Here is a 6,000-nt window from a genome sequence, read left to right on the forward strand (position 1 = left end):
GAATAGACACATCTCAAAAGAAGACATGCAAGAGTCAACAGATACATGAGAAAGTGCTCAGCCTCATTAATCACCAGAGAAACACAAATTAAAGCCACACTCCAGCCAGGATGGCCATCATCAATTACTCAGCAAACAAAAGATGCTAGAGAGGATGTGGGGGAAAGGGAACTCTTCTACACTGTTGGTGGGAGTGTACACTAGTACAGCCTCTGTGGAAAACAGTGTGGTGATTTCTAAAAAATCTGAAAATCAACTTTCCATATGACCCAGCGGTACCCCTTCTGGGAATATATCCAGAGGAACTCAAATACTCTATAACAAAGATACCTGCACATGCATGTTTATTGCAGCATTATTCACAATAGCAAAAACATGGAACCAACCATGCTGCCCATCAAAAGTGGATTAGATAAAGAAAATGTGGTACATTTACACGATGGAATATTATGCAGCCATAAAGAAAAACAAAATTATGAACTTTGCAGCAACTTGAATGGCATTAGAGTATATAATACTCAGTGATTTGTCACAGAAACAAAGATCTGAGTACCACATGTACTTACTCATAAAAGGACTCTGAAAATTTATCATAATACTATAAGAAAGGGATTGGCAGTAGTGGGACACTGCCAGGGGAGGGAGGACACATAATATCAATAAGGGTACCCATACTTTACCTGTATGATGACCATGTATATACCTAACCCTCATTTGTACCTTACATTTTTAAAATAAAATAAAATAATCATGTTTTTTTTTAAAAGAAATTGACAAGTTAATTCTAAAATTAACATGAAATCATCTGGAGTGTGGAAATCTTGCTTATTTAAAGCTATCTTTTTTAAAACAATAAATCTGTAATAATTAATATATTGGCAAAGGATTGACAAGTAGATCTATGGAAAAGAAAAAAGAGCCCAGAAATAAGCCCACATCTATATTGGCTTTTGATTTCTAACAAAATCATCAAAGCAATGCAGTAGAGATTTTAAAAAATCTTTTCACCAAGCAGGGCTAGAACCACTGAATAGTCATTCACATAAAGAAAAAAATGAGTCATAACACCTATCTCAAACCAAACACAAATATTAACTCAAAATTGATTATATAAGGGAAGAACCAAAAAAAACAGAAACAAAAAAAACCAGGCACTATCTTTTGGAGGGTACAGCCCTTGTAGTACACTAGGAATTTGTTCTTCTGGATCAAATAGTCAACCAAAGTTTTTATTTGGAAATTTTGAAAAGGTTGCATTATGATTTGTAGAAGAAACGTCCTAAGTTGTGGCAAACAGGTGACTGGTTCTTCTATCATGACAATGTACCTGTCCACACTGTGCTGAGTGTTCAAGCAGTTTTTTATCAAAAGTAGCATGACCCTTGTGCCCCACCTTCCCTGTTCACCCAGTCTTGCCCTGAGTGACTTGTTTTTGTTTCCTCAGATGAAAAAAGTCCTCGAAAAGAAAGATTTTGCCAATGTGGAAGAGGTAAAACCAAAAAAGGACAGACTCACTAAAAAGCATCAAAATTGATGAATTCCAAAAATTCTTTTTGAACAGTGGAAAAAAATGTCTCGATAAGTGTATTGCAACAAAGAAGAGTACTTTGAAGGTGACTGAAGCATAAATATGCAAGAGTAAATACACAATATCTAATAAATAAATTCTTGGGTTTTTGGGGTCCCCCCTAAACACAAAAGTTAAAACTGTAAAGCTCCTAGATGATAGCATATCAGAATATATTCATGAATTAAGGACAGTCAAAGCTTTCTTTGGTAGGATATCAAAATTAAAAATCATAAAAGAAAAAAATAAAATGTTATCAAAATGAAAAATTGTTCATAAGTTAATTCTGTTAAAAATTTGAATAAAATTAAGTGGCAATGATTCTATAATTCTGGGTCATTCTATGTTGGATAAGTAATATTTAGGATAGTGATTTATTTTTGTTGAATTGAGTCCTTTATCATTATGTATTGCCCTCTTGTATCTATTTTATCTGATACAAGAGTAACAACCCCTGCTCTTTTTTGTTTTCCATTAGCATGGAAGATATTTCTCTATCTCTTTGCCTTGAGCCTATAGGTGTCATTAGAAGTGAGATGAATCTGCTAAAGACCAGAAGGATATATTCTGTTTTTGTTTGTTTTTTGAGTTGGAGTTTCACTCTGTTGCCCAGGCTGGAGTGCAGTGGCACACTCACAGACACCCCAGTGTTGACTTGTTGGGCTCAGGAGATCCTTCTACCTCAGCCTTCCAAGTAGCTGGAACTACAGGCATGTGCTACCAAGCCTGGCTAATTTTTGATTTATTGTAGAGACGAGGTCTCATCAAGTTGCCTGGGCTGGTCTTGAACCCACTGATTCAGGCAGTCCACTCGTCTCGGCCTCCCAAAGTACTGGGATTACAGGCTGAGCCACTGAACCTGGCCTTATATCCTGTTTTTAAATCCAAGTCTACTCTGTGCCTTTTAAATGGAACAGTTAGGCTATTGATATTCAGGTTAACTACTGATATGTAAAGGTTTCTTCTCGTCATAGTGTTGTTAAAAAGTTGCTTTGTGTTCTCAGCTTTGTGGTTGATTTGTATGGTCTATACAATATGTGCTTATGTATGCTTTTGTGTTGAGCTATATTTTGGGAGACGTTTGCTTTTCTGACAAAGATTAGCTATGTAAAGGACTCCTTCAGCTAAATAATAAAAAAACAAGCAACCTAATACAATATATGAGAAAGATTTGAATGGACACTTTACAAAGCATACTACATAAATGGCCAATAATCACATGAAAAATTGCTGAGAATCATAGGTCATCAGAGAATCACAAATGAAACTCTAATGAGATACAGCCACATACCATTAGAATGCCTAAAATTTAAAGACTGACAATAATATTGGTGAGAATGAGAAGAATCATGCATTGTAAGCAAGAACGCAAAACTCTAGGGAAAAAAGTAGGGTAGTTTCTTATAAAACTAAACACACACCTACCCCATGACTTCACAAGTCTTCTTCTAGAATTGTGTTGTATTCATCAATGAAATATTACTCAATAAACAAAGAAGCAAGCTGCTAACATAGGTAACAACATGAAGAAATCTCAAACATTTGTACTGAGTGAAAGAAGACTTATTTAAAAAATATAGATACTGTATGAATTCCATTCACATAAAGTTCTAAAATAAGTAAAATGAATCTATAAAAGAAAAACTCAAGACAGTGGTTTCCTATGAGGGGTAGGGACATGACAGGTTTTTATGGGGATGGTGGCATTATTCCACATCTGAACAGAAGGTTGAATTATCCAAGTGTACGTACTTGTCAAAACTCATGGAAGTATACACTTAAGATCAAGTTTCCCCCTACCCAGCCCTTATTTCAAAGTAACTTATGTATATAGAGAGCAATGACCTTCACTTTCACTGGAAAAATCATCTTCTTTTGATGTTTCCTTTGTTGGGGAAACTTCTAACAGAAAATGTGGACATATAGAACTGCATCATGCCACAAGGAATCAGCACAGAATAAGATCACAAGCTTTAAAATAAAACACATCTGGACCCAGCCACACCCTCACTGTGTGACTTAAAGTAAGGTCATCGATTTTCCTGAAACTCATCCTTTTGATTCAAAACTCAGGATAATAATGCTGAATATGAGCATTTCGTGTGAGAATTAGTATAAATTTACATAATGTATTTGACTCCCCATTCGGTGCAAGACGAATATGATGAGTCCCAAGCAATATAAACAGAAATAAAAGATACACCATTAGATATAATATAGCAAAATGCACAACACTAAGGACTAAAACAAAGCTTAAAATGCAATAAGAACTCACAGATTATATACGAAAAATAACAATTTGAAATAATATTTCTCATCAACAGTAGAAGACGGCAAAAAAGAGAAAAATATTTTTTAAACGCTTGGGAAAGACAATAGTCAACTTAACATCATTGAACCCAAATAAATTATTATGCAGTTGTAAAGGCCAAGTAAAGACATTTTCAGATAAATCACAAAAAGAAGAGCATTTACCATTCATAGAATTTTCCAGAAAGAAACACCAAAGGCTGTTCTTCAGCAAGATGTGAATGAAACCCAAAAGAGAGGCGATGGATACAAAGTAATTGATTGAACTGTTTATGAGTTTAGATAACCACTGCTATCAATAACAACAACTTCAAGAGAACTTTTTAAAAATGGATATAGAATAATAGAGAAAAAGGTATTGGCAGGAATAATCCAGACCAAAACAATTTAAAATTCTTGTTTTTTTCCAAAGGAGGGTAGAGATTTTGATTAGATTTAAATCCTACTTGTTATACGTTTTGAACATTGAAAGAATACCACTAAAATAATAGAAACAGACATGTTGCACATAAAGGAAATGCAATTTTTCCAACATCAAACAAGAAAGATAACCTAAAAAAAAAATCAACGTAAATGGAAAACACAAACTAAAATAGTAATAAAAAAATCCCAAGTATATTAGTAATCACAGTGTAGAAAAGTAGATTCAATTCTCCAGTAAAAGTCAGATTTTTTTTTAAATCTAGTTAATGATGTTTACAAAAGACAACCTGAATCACAGTGAGAGAGAAATCTACAGGGCTAGTAAAGCTTGAAAACATTCGAGAAGCAAATACTAGCAACAACAAAACCATGAGATCAATGTTAATTTCAAATAACATAAAATTTAAGACAAGAATGTTATTAACTATAAGAGTGATAACAATTAGGGGGAAAATTAATCAAAATTTTTGATTAATTTTTTCAGAAATTCTGACCCTACCAAAACTTACCAATAAAGGATAAAGAAAAACAAAATTAAGAAATGCAATTCAATACAACTTGAGTGGATTTAACAAACAAAAGTGGGTATTATTAAGGACATAAATTTTAATAATATAATTATAACCTTAACATAATTGACTTATAAAAAGAGTTCTGAGGACAACATTCTTAAGAAAATAGAACATTCATAAAACTGACCAAGAACTAGCCACAAATGAAGTTTCTACAAATATTGAGAATTTCTTCTGCAGACCTCTGTGTCTAATGCAAAAGGTGTGTGTGTGTGTGTGTGTGTGTGTGTGTGTGTGTGTGTATTTTGTAGAGATGAAGATCTCACTATATTGTCTAGGCTGGTCTTGAATCCCTGGCCTCAAGCAATCCTTCCACCTCAACATGCTGGGAATGCAGGTGTGAGCCTCCACACTTGGCTCATGCCAAAAAAGTAGTAAAATTAAAGTCCCATAATCCCACCCAAAATTACAAAAAAAAATCATAAACTTAGAACATTTTTAATACTTTTCCAAATAATTAATAATGCAATTCCAAAAATGAGTGACCTCTGAAAGATACTATTATTGGAACGGAAAAATATTGAGACCTAAATGACCAAGATCAAAAGAAATAAACTCTATTTATCAAATTCTAGGCAATGCTATTAATAGTAAAGTATTATTAACTTGAGTGAGCATATTTTGAAGAGGCAAAAATTAAAAACTGATGAGTTAACTTTTCAATTCAAGAAGACAGGAAAAAGAAAAATCAAGTAAATAAAAAATAAAATAAAATTATCAACACAGCTCCTGAATCCAAATATTTTTCTATTATTTAGCATGAGCAGAAGGTGCCACCACATGAAACAAATACTTTCTTACACTTCTGTGTCTAATCTTGCATACAAAATTATGCCCACCAATGGGTCCAAGAGACAAGAGTTTGAACAGAAAAGCCTAAGGCATTGAGCAAATAATTTACTAGCTTCATGTAGGCCCCTCTAATCTATTTTGACTGGTTACTTTCAATTCAGTCTCCAAAATCTATCTCTAAAGGCAATTTTCTATTAAGGCATTATTAATTTTTTTTAGACTGGAAAGTATAGTTTATTTAGAAAGTAAATTAGAGAGAGAGAGAGATTCACCTCCCCAAGGTAGGGGAGGGGGCTAAAGCTAAGAAAACATGGTGGCCATAGCTCAAACAACATC

The sequence above is a fragment of the Carlito syrichta genome, unplaced genomic scaffold (assembly GCF_000164805.1).
Source record: "Carlito syrichta isolate Samal-C Ts95f unplaced genomic scaffold, Tarsius_syrichta-2.0.1 Scaffold316024, whole genome shotgun sequence".
NCBI lineage: Eukaryota > Metazoa > Chordata > Mammalia > Primates > Tarsiidae > Carlito > Carlito syrichta.